Genomic DNA, 18,054 nt, shown 5'->3' with positions numbered 1-18,054 from the left:
TTATTCATTAATCAAACTGATTTATTGAAAATCTGTTTTATATGAGTCACTGTGATTTATAAATGTAATGATACTTTCAACACAGTTATTTAAAATAACTTTTTTTTTTTTTGGAATGTGGAAGACCATTTTGTATATAGAAAGAAAAGAAAAGGAAGAAGTAACTTCAAAAATTATGACTCTATGTAGATATGTTTCCTGGAGAACAATAAAATAAACATGTACAACATTGCAGGTATTTTATGGCTGCATGGCAAGTCCAAAACACATTTTATCTTCTCGCTCTTATTTGAACAGCCTTGCAGCAATACTGACGATTGAGACAAGTGTAGAATGTTCAGTTGGAGACTGCTTCAGAAAGCTAACACACTACTAGAATTAAAAAAGAGTCATAATTGAATGAAATTAAGGGTAATTTAAGGTATCATAGTAAGAAAAAAATCTGAATTCGGTTTAACCTGTCTACCCTCTTTTTTGAAACAAAAATTACATCTTCTAAAACATTATTAATTTATCACCCTTGTTAATAAAGTTTCAATTTGCAGAAAATTTTATACCTTGTATTTTACTTCTTAATACATGTGGTATAAGTGAGTGAGTAGCATATTTGGTATTTTGAAATATCTCTTAGTGAATTTAAAATAGATTATATTACAATTGATTAGATATAATTATCTAAAAAGACACTTGCCATTGTTTTATATAATTGCAAATAGAAATTTACCAAATTTGAAATTGTTTTAATAGTTGAAAAGTGATTATAATATACTTTCATTTCCAAAACTAATTGGAGGTTAACTACACAGCAAATCAAATACTGATTTTTTGACAGTACAGTTGATAAGGATATTTTTAATGAAGGTATTTTAGAGTGGTGATCATAGGCCTGTCAGATTTTGACAGCAGCTGTAAAATGATTGAGGCTGGTCAGGTGATAGAAAACGTGTGAATATACTTCCTCCATTTTGCTGCAGTTAGATCAGAGTTAGTTACAGTAATGAATGTCCTGGAGTGTAATTTCAAATGTAATAGATGATGTGTGAAAGAAAAGAAAATGCTGTTGCTTCTTTTTAAATTTTTTTTTAATGGAGCATCTAGTAGATGCTGTAACTGTTCATTATTGTGTAATTTAACTCTTCCAATAATTTTCTATGGTTAGTTCCACTATCTGTATTTGATAGCTATGGAAATTCAAACAGAAAAATTTAGAAGCGTATCTAAATTACAGACCATATGTTCATAGAATTTTCCTGGTTCACCAAGTTCTGAACAGTCTGACTGCCACTTTCAGCTTTCCAAATACATGAAGTGCTCTCTCATGGGCTTTAAAGTTTCCTCTGCCTGATATACCCTTCTCTTGGATAGTACTAAAACGGATTCATTCCTGTCTTTCAGGTGTTACCTCAATACTTATCTCCTTAAAGAGGCCTCACTTGGCTATGCTATTTGTTCTTTGTTTTGGCAGGGGAAGTTTGAGACAGAGTCTCACTTAGTCACCCAGACTGGAATGTAGTGGTGCAGTCATGGCTCACTGTAGTCTTGACCTCTCAAGCTCATAGCACCCTCCTATCTCAGCCTCCTGAGTAGCTAGGACTATAGGCATGCCCAACTGTGTCTGGCTATTTGTTGTATTTTTTTGCAGAGACAGTGTGTCTCACTATGTTGCCCAGGCTAGTCTCTAACTCTTGGCCTCAAGAAATCCTCCCACCTCAGCCTCCAAAAGTGTAGGGATTCCAGGTGTGTGCCACTGCACCCAGCTGACTATGCTATTTGAATGAGCTCACCAGCCCACTTCATTCCTTCACAATAGCACTCTGAATACTGCCTTCAGAGCTATATCTTAATCTTTATGGGCTGAATTATATCCCCCACCCCCGACCCACCAAATTCATTTGTTGAAGTCCTAACCCATAATACTTATGTATTAGTTTGCTTTCATGTTGCTGATAATGATGTACCTGACTGGGCAATGTACAAAAGAAAGAGGTTTAATGGACTTACAGTTCCACATGGCTTTCACAATCATGGAAGAAGGTGAAAGGCATGTCTCACATGGCAGCAGACAAGAGAAGAGAGCTTGTGCAGGGTAACTCCTCTTTTTAAAACCACCAGATCTTGTGAGACTTATTCACTATCCTAAGAACAGCACAGGAAAGACCTGCCTCCGTGATTCAGTTATCTCCTACAGAGTACCTACCGTAACACATGGGAATTCAAGATGAGATTTGGGTGGGGACACAGCCAAACCATATCAAATTCCAAATGTGGATGTGTTGGGAGATAGAGTTTTTAAAGAGGTAATTAAGGTAAATGAGGTTATATCAGGAGGTCTTAATCCGATATTAATAATGAAGAGATTAGAACACAGGCACACACAGAGGAAAGACCATGTGAAGACAAGAAGAGAAGATGGCCATCTATAAGGGAAGGAGAGAGGCCCACAGAAGAAACCAACTCTGCTGATATCTTGATCTTGAACTTCTAGCTTCCAGAACTGTGAAGAAATAAAGTTCCTTTATTTAAGCCACCCAGGCTATGCTACTTTGTTGTGTCAGTCCTAGAAAACTAATATACTATTGTTTTCTTTTCCATTGTCCCACTTCTAGAAAATTATATTCTAGAGGCCAAAAGGCTTTGTCTTATTTCCAGTAATTTCCCCAGTGCCTGGCAAAGTGGCTGGCATCTACTGAGCTCTCAATGAATGATCTCTGGATCAAAGAATGACAGTTAGATTGCAAAGCTATACTTTACCCCCATATTTGCCTAAATTTCTATCTTATTCTCTTCCCCTATTTACCATATGCTTTCTGTAAACAGGCTATACCAAGGGCTCTTATAATAAACAAGGAGGGTTCTGACTTCCAGTTGTCCACATAGAGGCGTTTTAGTACAAGAATTCTGGATTTGAAATGTTGACACTTTATCCCAATACTTGGGAAAGAAGAGGAGCCACAGACTCCTTATTTGTGTAGTCAAAATGGAGAATGACAGAATTTATACTCCAGAGCATCAGTATTAAAGCATGTCATGGAATAATCTAGAACAGTTGATATGCTCCTGAACATAGTTAACACAATACAAATAACTCAGGGAGAACTGAAATGAAGGAGGACATCTATGTATCCAGTTATGAGGAACTGGAAAAGACAGAGGAAGGAAAATGAGATAGGGTCTGAAACAGTTAGCTCAGACATCATTTCACCCAGAAAATTTTCTGTAACCTCCTACATTATTTGTTTCTAGAGCACCCTGTGTATATTTTTCTATTGTACTGTCTACCACATTGTAGCGACATTTTATGTTTATACATATTTCTACCACCAGAACTGTATTGTTCAATTATCATGTCTTATTTATTTTTGTATCTCCAGCACTTACCATAGAGCCTATCACATAGTTGGTGCTAAATAAGTGTTCTGCATAGTCTGAAAGTGATATGAAGAATATCTGGTATATTTATAAGATATAAAGCAGCTGAACGGTATATTCATTATTATTTACTTTGTTCTTGTTTCTTACATTCCATCTTGTTATTAATGGAGGGTCACTAATTATAAATTCTTTTCCATATATAGAGATTATTGTAACTTGAGTTGGCCATTGAACAATGTGAAGGTTAAGGATGCCACCCCTGCATAGGTGAACACACGAGTGTAGCTTTGGCTCACCCAAAACTTAACTATTAATAAGCTATCATTGACCAGAAGCCTTATCAATAACAGTCAACTAACACATATTCCATGTATTATATGTATTATATACTGTATTCTTACAATAAAGTAAGCCAAAGACAATATAATGTTATAAAGAAAATCATAAAGAAGAGAAAATATATTTACTATTCATTAAGTGGAAGAGGAGCATCATGGAGGTCTTCATTCTCTCCATCTACACACTGAGTAGGCTGAGGAGGAGGAGGAGGAAGAGGGGTTGATTTTTTTGTCTCAGAGGTGGCAGAGTCAGAAAAAAATCCATGTATAAGCGGATCTGTGCAGTTCAAACTTATATTTTTCAGGGTCAGCTGTAGATATCTCTGATGCTAGTCTTTTTCCCATTCATTGATCACCTGACTTCCTCATCCATGATTAAAAACACATTTATTCTCAAGTTTTCCTATTACTTTCTTCAAAGGCAATAATAGATTATAGACAAGTGTTTCAGATAAGTAACTCAGTCCCTCAGAGGTTGGCTAAGAGTTCAGCCTCACACAAATAATCTAAATGTCATAACTCAGTCTGGTATCACGACCTTGCCATTCACTCTAGTTCAGCTTGTCCCTTAGAGTCTCTCTCTTTTTAATTCAATAAGATTTGGAAAACAAATGCTGGGTGCTATAATAGCCAGGTCTACTGAGGGAGTCTAGGCAAGAACTAGGTCAGAATACAGAAATTCAAATAAGCCTAGAGTAGTCCATTGGGACCTATCTAGACATCCTTCTGCTCAAGGAGGATATGAACTGTTTTATTAGGAAAACCTCTGAAAGTTTTTGTATTTCCTGAATCTGGGCAAAAAGTAAAAATATGTAACATTCAGGAAATGATACACTGGTATAAGAAATATCTTTTTTTTTTTTGAGTAGTAGATATCGAATTACTTGAATTAGAACTGACTTTATTCTCTAAATAGTATTTGTACAAACAAAGAAGAAGCAGAACTTGAGTGAACTCAAATTGTAATGAGAGAAAATAAATTCTGTGAGGCAAGTTGTTTATGCTGAATAAAGCCTCAGAACAACTGAACCATAAGCCTTATCACACACTGAGATATAATACAGGGAAGACACTTGTAGAGGCTGTTCTTGACCAATAGAGTCTCCTAACCATTCTCTAACTCATTAACTAGTTGTATTGTTGTCTTAGCATCTACTAATACTTGAATTTAACTTTTTAAAACCTGTTCATTGTCTTTCTTCACACTTTCTCTGAAAGAATAGAAGCTTTATCTTTTGTTTCCTGCTAAAGAGCATCTAGGACACTTCCCGAAAAATAGTTTGGGCTTAAATGGTCACAGTATCTACCATTAGTAGGTACTGAAAAAAAGTTTTCTGAATAAAGGGATGATCAACTCATAACCTCTTTCCTGATTTTTTAAAATGTAAATTCTGATAATATATGTGCTGTCTGGATACAGGGAGGGGAACATCACACACCGGGGCCTGTTGGGGGGTGGCGGGGCTAGGGAGGGATAGCTAGGGGTGGAGGTATTGGGGAAGGATAACATGAAGAGAAATAACAAATATAGATGATGAGGGGATGGATGGAGCAAACCACCATGGCATGTGTATACCTATACAACAATCCTGCATGATCTGCACATGTACCCAGAACTTAAAGTATAATTTTTTAAAAAAATAAAAGGCATATGGATTGGAGAAAGACCAAATAAAAATTATTTCTGTCTGGGATTATAATTTTTTCATTGACAAATAAAAATTGTATATATTTACTGTGTGCAATGTGATGTTTTGAAATAAATATATGCATTGTGGAATGGCCAAATTAAGTTAATTTCATATGCCTTATATTTTTGTGATGAGAACACTTAAAATATACTTGTGGCAATTTTCAAACATGTATTACACTGCTATTAACTATAGATACTATGTTTTACAATGAAATACTTGAACTAAAGTCTCCTTTCTAACTGCAATTTTCTACCCTTTGACCAAAATATTCTAATCCCACTTCTTTTGCAAGCTTCTGGTAGCCCCTATTTCTGTTCTCTACCTTTATGATTTTGCCTCTTTAAGATTCCACATATGTGAGATCATGTGGCGTTTGTCCTTTTGTGCCTGGCTTATTTCACTTAACATAATGTCCTCCAGGATTGTCCAGCCTGTGGCAAATGACAGAATTTTCTTGTTGTTAAATGGTAAATAATATTCCATTGTGTATATGGTAAGCGAATCCTATCAAACTACCTATGTAATCTTTCACAGAAGTAGAAAAACTAGTCTTAAATCCATATAGAACCAAAAAGAGCTCAAATAGCCAAAGCACTCCTAAGCAAAAAGAACAAAGCCAGTAACAGCACATTACCTGCCTTTAAACTATGCTATAAGGCTATAGTAACCAAAATATTACAGTACTAGCACAAAAACAGACGCATAGACCAATAGAGCAGAATAGAAAACCTAGAAATAAAGCCCACACTTACAGCCATCGAATCGTCAACAAGCCAACAAAAATAAGCAATGTGGAAAGGACACCCTAAGTGGTGCTGGGGTAAACGGCTACCCGTATGCAGAAGAATGAAACTGGACCCCTATCTTTCACCTTATCCAAAAATTAACTCAAGATATCCATCTGACATTTAAAGATTTACATGTAAATTTACCTCAGAAGATAAGATATCCATCTGACATTTAAAGATTTACATGTAGATTTACCTCAGAAGATAAGAATTTCAGAAGGAAATCTAGGAAATTCCTTTCTAGACACTGGCCTTAGGAAAGAATTTATGACTAAGTCCTCAGAGGCGATTGCAAAAAAAGCAAAAATTGATCAACAAAGTAAACAGACAACCTACAGAATGAGAGAAAGTATTGACTAGCTATGCATCCAACAAAGATCTAATATCCAGAATCTATAAGGAACTTAAATCAATAAGCAAAATTAACTCCATTAAAGGGTGAACAAAAGTCATAATAAGATACTTCTCAAAAGAAGATATACAAGCAGCCAACTAACATATGAAGAACTGCTCAGCATCACTGATCATAAGAGAAATGCAAATCAAGACCACAATGAGATATACCTCACACCAGTCAGCTATTATTTAAAAAATCAAAAAACAACAGATGCTGGTGAGGTGCTTATACATTGTTGGCTAGAATGTAAATTAGTTCAGTCACTGTAGAAAGCAGTTTGCAGATTTCTCAAAGAGCTTAAAACTACCAACCAGCCCAGAAATCCTATTATTGGCTATAATAGGATTATAGCCAATAATAAAGGAAAATAATTTTGAATAAAGGAAAATAATTTATTGTCCCAAAAAGATACATGCATTCTGTGTTTATGGCAGCACTATTTATAATACCAAAGACATGGAATCAACCATTAATGGTAAACTGGATTAAGCAAATGTGGTAGATAGACACCGTGAAGTACTACACTGCCATAAAAATGAACACAATCAGGTCCTTCGCAGCAACATGGATGGAGCTGGAGGTAATTAACCTAAGTGAATTAATGCAGGGATAGAAAAATACCATATATTCTCACTTATAAGTGGGAGCTAAACATTGGGTATCCATGGACATAAAGATGGCAATAATAGATACTGGGGACTATTAGGGGAGGGAGGGAGAAGGTCAAGAGATGAAAAGCCATTTGGTGCTACACTCACTACCTGGGCAATGTGATCAGTAGTACCCCAAAGCTCTGCATCATGCACTATACCCATGTAACAAACCTGCATGTATACTCCCTGTGTCTAAAATAAAAGTTGAAAGTTTATTTTTTTAAAGACTATTATTAGTATAGGTGAGATGCCCATTAAAGTTCAAATGCTGTACGGAAATTACCATTGGAATTGTTATTGCTTTGATTTCTTTGAATGATAAACAAGGATGTATAGAAAAGAGAAGCAAAGGCCATAACAGATAGATCCTATTATGTAGAGCTTCTTGCCCTGTTAGTCAGACTAATAATTGGATTTTGGCTGTGTCACTTCATGTGTGAACTTGGATGACCTATTTACTCTCTGTAAGCAACAAGGTATTTATCTTATTATCTTCATGGCGGGCACATTAAACTAGATAATGTAAGTAAAATGCCTAATGTGTTCTCATGAATTCTAGGTATTCTAGAAACAATTGCTAGTACTGTTCTTTCTTCTATGCTTTTTTCACTTTATACATATGTTTATGAAATATGGTCACTTAAATGACCTTTAAAAGTATCTGATTGTGTGTATGTATATTTAAACATGTGCTTTCTCTTTAGAGATGATATGTAAGTACACAGAAGAAAGCAGGGTATTGATACTGACATATCAGCATTCAAATATGAAAGATAGAACCATTGTTTATGGATTTCAGAAAGAAAATAATAAGTTTATGTTCCAGGATGTCCTTCCTGAGACCAACTTTTTTCATACTTGTTGATTGTCCTTAGGTTCTGCAGAAAGACTGACCAGCCTGTGTTCTGTATTTTTAAGTGGTAAAATGGTTCCCTTCCAAAATGCAGCATTACTGGCAGTGTGATGGTGGGCCAAGCTTTACATTCTCTGAACCTCATGTGTAATATAACCAAGAATAATCTTGGTTTGTATTTATAGTTGTTTATATAACAAACATTTATTAAGTGTCTACTACATGTGTGATGTTATACTAGTTGCCTCAAAGTCATCAATGCACAAACAAAAAACTCTGCCCTCTCAGAGCTTAACTAGAAAGGTAAATAGACAACACAAAATAAGCTTATTAAATAAGAGAAGCATTAGGTAAAAATATCCTTAAATTATAAAAATTCAAACAGGTAAAGAGGGGTTAGGAGTGTTGAGGTACGTGCTTGGCAGAATGAAAATTAAGTAGGTCATCAGGCTAAGTGTCAAGGAGAAGTTGAAACTAGGCCAAATGCTTGAAAGTAGTGAGATAATTAGTCAAGAAGATATCTGTGGGAAGAATGTTCTAAAATGATGCAACAGAGTTAAATTTCTCAGGTAGACACTGCCTCGTATGTTCCGAGAACAAGAAATTTTTGTAAAAACCAAAGGAAGTCATGCCCACATGGGCAATTTGTCAGCTATGGAGTGAGACACGTTAGTGTAGGTGCTGGCCTGGTTAGCCCTCCTCTGCCACTATGCAGCCATGGCAACATGGGCAACTGACTTTCTCTTGACTCCGTCTTCTCTTTTAAAGGGGATCTTGGAAGCTACAGCTCCTCCTAGTACAAAAATTCTACAATTAGTGTAATTTTTGCCAATTCTTTTATCTTTAAATTTTTCTTGTACATTTACTATAATGAAAGGAAACCAAACAGTCAGATGGGTATGAGAATTAATGAGAAAGGGAAAGCGTTAAACAAAAAATATTTTTAGTATAAATAACTGCCATTGTATCAATTAGACCAAAGACATAAATTATATTATATTTTAGATTAAAGTAATACTTCAAAATTATCAAAGTCATAAAAAACAAAGTGTCCAAAATTATAGGCAAGCAGGAGATGTGACAAATACAATGTAGCATCATGGGTACGATCCTGGAATCAAAAATCCAGTGAAATTCGAATAAAGTCTACACATTTAGTGAATAGTGCTGTACCTATGATAATTTGACAAATGCACCATAGTTATATAAGATGTTAGCATTAGGGGAATCTAGGAGAAGGGAATGGGAATGCAAGCAAGTGTTCTCTGTACTATCTTTACAGGTTTTTTTTGGTCCCCAATTCAATATTAAATTCTTTTTTAAAAGTGTACAGGAGAACATTGTCTCAAAATTTATGCTTTCCTTGAATGTCAGTATTCAGTACTAATTTTCAGTTTTTAGAAATTTGTAAACATGCTATATAAATAGCTTCATAAATGTATAATACAGTATATCTTTCTTAACATTTTCGTCTAATAAATTTAAATGGAATACTATCAATAAGCCCAAAGGAAGGAAAAACAAAACTATGAAATTATTGGCCAAATAAAAACATGTAGAGAAAATATTTAACTACAAAATGAAAGACAGCAAAATCCTAGCCTATCTAAGCTTGGAAATAAAATCCCCTAAAATGATTTAGTACAGAGTCTTGCACATAATAGACAAAGATGTGTTTGTTTATTTAATGTGAAATAATGGCTCTATTTATACAGCCACTAAAACCTGCAGACATTTCTGATGACAGGTGTTGTGATAGAATAAAGTTTTCTACATAGAAACATTCCCAATTATGTGTCAAACAGAACCTGGCATAATTTTCTCTGTTTGCCAGACCTCCTTCTTGCCAAGAACCCTTCACTTATAAAATAGAGTTGGCAATATCTCTCCTTGACCTTGAGAGAATATTACAAGAATAAGTAAGATAATGTCTGAATAATGCTCTGGGATCTCAGATGAAGGAATTCTGTCGCTGCAATGTAAGAAACAAAATTTGTCTTTTTTGTTTTATTTTTAAGTGGGTGATTAATATAGCGGCTAATATATACATCTGTCTTAAAGATCAATATGACCATTTTTATGTCTAACAAAACAATTGGTCTACTTGCAATCAATATATCTTATTCTTCATCAGAGCACAACTTCTTGGCAACAAATTGCCAAGAAAATCACATGTAATTGGCAGCCAGCAGGAGGCTATGAACACTATCTCATTGTCAGGATGTTCCAAGTTTGGGACAGCAATGCCAAATCTGAAGACAGAGTTCTCTGCAGTTTGTCTCACTACTTGATTTGTGCCCATGGAAAATACTTGGACATGAGGCAAAGCCTACAGGGAAGCACTGCCCAGTGTGATATAATCATGATATGAATAAGGGAGCGATGATTCCCAGGTTCTGCTTGCTGAAATAGCCTATCAGAGAAAAGAGAAAGAGGCAATAATTTTTACCAAAAAAGAGTAAATTTAAACTATCAGCTACACTCTCAAATAGAAGAGTTTTATAAGCACTATTGGTGTAAATAATCATTTACATACAGCAGAAAGAAGAATAGACATGATGGGATTAGAAAATGATTATCTTTCCCCCCTCATAATATGCAACTATGAAGAATGCCCAAATAGAAAGTATACAGAGCAAAAGGGGGGAAAAACGGGCCTAATAGTTCTTCCTAATCCTCATTCAAACTTGAAATTCTGAATATAATGTGACTAGAGAATACACTACAGGATTTTCTGATGACTTGAAATGGTTTCATCAGGGGTATCAACATGATATTTCAAAGATGTAATATTTTTCTGCAAAAAAAAAAAAAAAAAAGTTACTGGATCCATGTATTTTGAAAGATCTTATCAACCAGAAGAAATGAAAGAAATTCTTTCATTTGGCAATGTGGTATAATGGAAAGACCAAGGGATTTAAAGTCAAAAGACCTTTGTTTGAGCCCTGGTTCTGCAATTTACTCGATATGTGACCTCAGGCAATTTATTTAATCTAGCTCAGTGTATTTCTTGCTGTGTACCTCTTGTGGGGATAAAATGGGCTAATGTCTGTAAACGTCTGTTCCACCCAGTAGTAGGCATTAAATGGTCAAAAGGCTGTCCTCTGAGCTACAGCAACCAGGGAGACTATCTAACAGCATCACATAAGAGTGTCATGGTGCTGCATAGAGGAGGAATCAGTTTTCAACTTAGACCTCAAAAAGAAAGTTACTGGATCCATGTACTTTGAAAGATCTTATCAACCAGAAGAAATGGAAGGAATTCTTACTCAGCTGCTTTGCTGCCCATTCTTAACTCTGAGCCTTTCCTTTACATTTAGCTATTCCTTTGGCATATTCACACACCTGAGCAAATTGAAAATGTAATGAGAAATGTACTTGTGGTGTTTCTAATTGGAAATAACACAAAGCCTTTACCATATTACACCTAAAGGAAAATTCTCTCTGAAAGCATGTTTCCCATAATATATCCTACTAGCTTTCATAGGTGGACACTCAGCCAAGAGCCTTTGGCTATACATTGTGTGGCGAAGAGCAGCATCAACATAGAACTTATTAGGCTCAGCCACCATGCAAACATTTAGATACTTTCTTACCAGAATGTTGAAGTGCTTGCATAGCCCACTGACATAATGCATCACTTGTGATTTCTAGAAATACAGGTTCTCACTAGAGTGTGTGGTGAATTAGAGTGGAGGATTGCATAAAGCAAGGTACTGACAGATCCTACTGAATGCTACTTTTAGTTAAAAAAGGAAAGAAGGAAGTAAGGAGAAACAGAAGGAGGAAGTGAAGAAAAGAAGGAAACAAAGAAGGAAGGTAGGAAGGGAGGGAAGGAAGGAAAAGGTGAAGGATAGGAGAGAGCAAGGGGAGGAGGAGAGAGAGAAGGGGGAGAAGAATATGACTTTATAGAGGAAGAGATTTATAGGAATCCTGCCTTTCATAGACTGATTACAGTCAATCATTTAAAAAGCAAAATAATCTCTCAGGTGTTCCCTAATTGATCATGCATATTGCTTCAATACAAATACCAACTGTAACAAAAATGTAAACATTAATTTGGAGTAAAATTCAGCTTTCATTTGCCTTTTCAGCAGCAGTGGACTTTTAAGTGTTAAAATAATTTTTGATTTAAATAATAGCCATTCTCCTAATAAGTAACATTTTATTTAGAGGACATTATTATATACTTTATTTGCAAGGAAGAAAATAGGAGAATATTTCAGTTTGATAAAATAAGTTTTAAACATTTACTAAACTGTAAATTATGAATTTGTAATGCTACAGCTTTGAGTGTAATTTTTGAAATCCGTAGTTTAAGAATTTTTAAAACATTAAATTTCAACCCCACCTTCACACTATTGCCTTGCCATGTAGTCTAAACAATTCTGTTTGTTCAAGATAGAAATATTTAAATTATGCAAATCATTTTATTCTGCTATATTAAGGACTTGATCAGAAAAAGCTAAGCAGCCAAATGTTTATAATTTATAAAATTCAGCTGATTTTTAATCTGCATTAAAGGAAATAAATCATCTTGTCTTTCAAAAATAAAACATATAAACAATTATTCAGCCCCATTTTATTTCTATTACAATGTATGTATCGTGATGAATTACTAATTCAATAGAGGGCAATATGGTATAATGGAAAGACCAAGGGATTTAAAGTCAAAAGACCTTTGTTTGAGTCCTGGTTCTGCAATTTACTCGATATGTGACCTCAGGCAATTGATTTAATCTAGCTCAATGTGTTTCTTGCTGTGTGTACCTCTTGTGGGGATAAAATGGGCTAATGTCTGTAAACGTCTGTTCCACCCAATAGTAGGCATGAAATGGTCAAAAGGCTGTCCTCTGAGCTACAGCAACCAGGGAGAGTATTTAACAGCATCACATAAGAGTGTCATGGTGCTGCATAAAGGAGGAATCAGTTTTCAACTTAGACCTCAAAAAGAAAGTTACTTTTCAGCCCAAGAGAGTACAAAATAATCCTCCCCATGCCTCAGTATGGTAGATAGAACACTGTGGATGAAAGATGAAATACAGACATAAAACAGTGCACCAAGACTGAAGAAAAAAGGAAACACCACTCCTGAAGCATTAGATTAATACAGCAGACAGACATTCTGCAGCATATATGGGAAATAATAAACCACCAGAGAAATTAACTGATAAAAGTGTGGATACCAGGAATAAACTATGAACAGTGGCAACCAAAGAGACTGAGATAATTTACAAATATTCAGGACTGTGAAAAAATATACTTCTTGATAGATATGGAACACGAACACAATGATAGTCAAGAGGATTAAGTGAATTTGAAAGGAAAAGAATTTATACCATATCAGAAACAAAATGATTTGTCTAGTTTGTATGTGTATATAATGTGTACATATGTGTGCATATTAGATGTCTCACACTAAGGTGCGTGTGTCTATATTACATATATAATTTATTTGATGGTAAAATGTACAGACTTTGGTCAGTCTTATCTACCATGTTATCTCCCACTGCCAAGTTGAGTTACATATAAAGTCTGGATGTTGTTCTAATATGTAACTGTACTTGGAAGGAAAGGGCTGTACTCTAGAAATTCAGTTAAGATATTAGTGCTCCAGTTGCATAAATGTCAGTAAACCACCTCGCTTAGTGAAAACTCTGTTTTTGTTTGGGTTGTTGCACTGAAAAAAGATCTTAGGAAACTTAGAAGCTTGTTTGAAAACTTCACTATTCCAAACTGTACCTCAGGTACTGAAATATCTTTGACCAAAGAATGGTCCTTCTCTGTCTAGAAATGCTTTTGAGCAACACCTCTGAAACAGATGCCTATGGAAGAGAAATCAAGTTTTATCCATTCATCTTTTGGAGTCAGCCAGCTTAAACACATGAATTAGGCAATCAATAGAATAGGGATGACGGTAAGAACATTCTTATATTTAACTTTAGAAAACATAAAGCATTATTTTGTAAATATAAGGGATGATAACTGAAATATGATGTGAGGATTGCTGTGGAATTTTCATGGACTTACCAGTATCTTGTTCATCACCATTACTAAGTTATGACAAGATAGAAGAGGGATCCAAGCTGTGCCTAGAGATTGGGTCTGTGACATTCTGCCAACTGACGAACAACTAATAACAATGATAACACTTCCTCTGTCCTGAGTAGGTGTTTATACTCTGCATTAAATGGAAATTTCATTCATGTTGTCTTGTCAACAAAATTATTAAAAAAACAGAATTTTTATGAAAACTGTTTTCCCCTTAGCTTTCGTCTTTCACTGCAGTGCGGTTTCTTTGGAGGTAGATATATTTGCACTTGGTGACTATGAGCCTAATTATGTTTTAAAGCATAGGTGGCATTTTAGGAAATACTCTATAATCTGTAGATTCTCATCAATAGCTTTGTAGTTTGGGTGCAAAGGCCTACACTAAAAATTAATTTTACAACAAGTTTCTATAAAAGCTATTCGGAAGATGACGTTTTGGGGCTGATTAATCCAAACAAGCAAATCCTTTTCCAGGAAGTGTTCTATGATGATGATTCCCAGAACTTACCCAGGTGGAAGGCCAGTAGAGTGGCTGTCTTCCTTAGAAAGAAAATGTTAAGAAAGCTTCCTTTTCAGTATCTGAAGAGGTAGACACTCTTCTAGGACATTTTTTTAATGTGTATTTTATTTTTTAAGTTATAATAGCTCCTGTGAAGAAAATATGACCTTTCACAGGCGGAAAAACTCGTGTCCAGAGAAGGCAAGTGACTTCTATGACATCGTACAGCTGGGCAATGTTTTAACAAAGTTTTGAACCTAGGTGTTCTGATTCCAGAGTCTCCACTATTAACCTATACGTTGGCTTTAAAACATCCAACCCCTATATGGTCTTTTCCTATGTTACCTAACAAGTGCCCTCCAGTGAAATCATCTGCTTCTAGAGCTGAAATTTAGCTTAGCCAGCTGATCCAGGGATTTGCTCTTTAATTGTACTTGCCCACAACATTTACACAGATGTGATAAAGATATTGATCACTTAAAACCCATGAATATCCAGCTCCACTTCATGCAGCACCAAGTGTAGCATTTCTTTTTTCTTTCTGACTTCTACAGAAGCCTAAGTTGATATTAAAAAGTTGTGGTAGCCTGAAACCAGCTTTCAGACAATCAGCTTAAGTCACTGACTCTTCAATGTTATCCTATTTATACCAGTTCATTATATTGTACTTAATATGAAATTACAATGACTCACTCATAAGTGCAGCTTTCTTTAGACTTAATTAGACACTGAAGAATTATTAAACATTTGACAGCATATTGTACATTTGATCTTGGTATTGAATTCTCATTGATATTAATGCACGCACAATGTAATATAACATTTCCTCTGACTGTGAGCTTATGTAACTTTTCTCAATTTAACAGCTTTTTGGATACCCGATTCTCTTGGATATTCGGCACATAAATGTTTTCTAACAAGCTAGATGTTGCTCTTAATTAAAGATAAGACAATTTGATCAGGTAAAGAACAGTGTAAAGACCATTTCAATTAGGGGAAGGTCATCTAGTTTCTAAATTTCAAGACTTCCCCTGACTATGTGAAATATCAGGTGTGTTATTTAACTGTATCAGTTTCCTCATCTCTAAAAATCAGTGTATTAAAAAGATGGTTCCTATCCCTTTTTAGCTTTAAAATATAATGATTTAACAAATTGATTTTGTAGATTCCATCACAGAAAGAGCCATTTTACTTAATTAGAAATCTGATTTCACCAAATTCAAGTACGTCATAACTCCTGTTAAGTTGTCCATTTTAATAGGCAGAAGATGAGTTCTACATGTATTAATCTTGTATTTGTTCCTTATTCATTAAGGTCTTGAAAATATTTACCTTGTTAGAAAGACGTAATTGAGTAGGAATATGAACAAATTGAAATTCAATAGCATTTTAGATAAGATATATATTCAAGTATTAAGTTAGTAAATAAACAATTCTTATACTACAAAATATATACATGGAAACCTGTGTAGGTTTCTGTATAGGAGCATGTAAATACTTAGCTTGGCTCCTGATCAGTTTCAGCATCACCACCAGCAGGGCATACTGCTCTACAGAATAGATCTTCTAGTTTAAACACGTTTTCAAGCTCCTTAGATTTATTAGTTGTTGAAAAAATGATTATTAGTAGAAGAAAAATAAATGTTAACTTTCTTCCATCTAATATGTAATCATATACAAATGTAGCATAATAAACTGTTTTTTATTACAATTTCTTCACCTGAATAGAAATTATAGTGTTAGCACTTTCAAGAGATGGTTCTATCTGCATGCAGAGTGAGGGAGAGTTCGCATAATGGTCTGTAAGGCATATCAAATTTATTCTGTGAGGTAGATAAAGGTCTTTTAAAGGTCTTACTCCACTTGTGGAATGAATTTCTTATCATGTATGAATTCTGAGTATAACATGTTTTTTCCCCCTCTGAAATGAGGTTTGTTTTCAAAAAGAAGAGAATCGCTAAAGAATTTTACTGTATAGTAGAGCATTTTCTAATTAAAGAAAAATTATATCTGGCATGATAGCATTAAAAATCTCTATTATACAAACATTGTTTTAAAATTATACAAATATATATACTCATGGAAGGAAGGAAATACGAACCCTGAAATTTGACCATCAGGAATACAACTACATTTAGATTAAAAAAAAAACCCTGGGGAAGGGGACATAGCCCTTTCCCCTCTCTGAAACATATTTAAAGGAAAGTTGAAAAGGTATGCTAAAAGCATATTTTTCTCTTGCATAGGATTCATCATCACAGAGGTTTCATTTGTAATAATGCTTTTAAAATATTTTAAAATTTGTCTAAAAGATTGAGCCTCTTATGCCTGACATCACGTAAAGATTTTCCAATACAATATGTGTTATTCTTCATAACCATATAAATACTGACATAACTATCATTATTATCATAGTTATGTAGATACTGACATAACTATTATTACTAGATATATCTACATAACTATAATTAAAGAACTGGAGGCGCACAGATATTGAATACTTGTTTAACAAACCTTATTGAATTCCTTATAAGTACCAGTTATTTCAGTAGTCCAGGGAGCAAGTAACTGCCTTGCCCCTAAGAAGACAAAATACTGAGGGGAAAAAAAGCAATGTGTGCGTGTGTGTGTGTGTGTGTGTGTGTATTGCTTTTTAATCATATATATGATTATTATAAGATTTGGCACTAAATACAATAATTATATTATTCCAGTGGTAGTCATGTGAGAAACATAAATTCAAACATTTTAACTTAATATAACAATTTTTACATTTCTTGATTCATGAGAATATAACCAGCATGAGGACAAAATTGTTTGTTTTATTCACTGCTGTACTCACATTTAGGTAACTGGCATATAATAGATCCTCAAAAATATTTTGTTGCATAAATTAACATTGAATAAAATCATAGCCCTTTTTTTTATTTCCCTCACTCATGCTACAGAAATAAATCTGCTATGATTGGCATGGCCTTTTGTTCGTGATACAGATTTAGCCAAAAGTTGTTGAATAAATGAAGAAATAAACCATGAATAATTTTAATGCCAATTTGGAAGTATTACACTGACTGACAAAACTTACTGATAAAAATATTTTCTTGTTTATTTTCCACCTAATGTGACTATTTTGCATCATTCCAATGATATAAAAATATGCTGCCTTACCCACAAATTGTTTTTATTTTCTGTATCTCAAGCTTTATGGCTATTTCAGATATCTGCAATATTGTAGCTGATATTTATTTTTCCTTTTGCATTTTTCTACTATAACTGAGAGTCTTGTGCAGATGGAATATATCAAGCAGTTAAACTAAAAACAAATGGGGAGGAATTATAAAGATAAATCAATAAAGAAGAAATATATTTTAGAGAAATACTATGACATTTTCAGAGAAGGTGATAGATA

The sequence above is a fragment of the Saimiri boliviensis genome, chromosome 10 (genome assembly GCF_048565385.1).
Source record: "Saimiri boliviensis isolate mSaiBol1 chromosome 10, mSaiBol1.pri, whole genome shotgun sequence".
In the NCBI taxonomy this organism is placed as follows: domain Eukaryota; kingdom Metazoa; phylum Chordata; class Mammalia; order Primates; family Cebidae; genus Saimiri; species Saimiri boliviensis.
The sequence above is the reverse complement of the archived record's forward strand: the minus strand, read 5'-3'. Positions refer to the sequence as shown.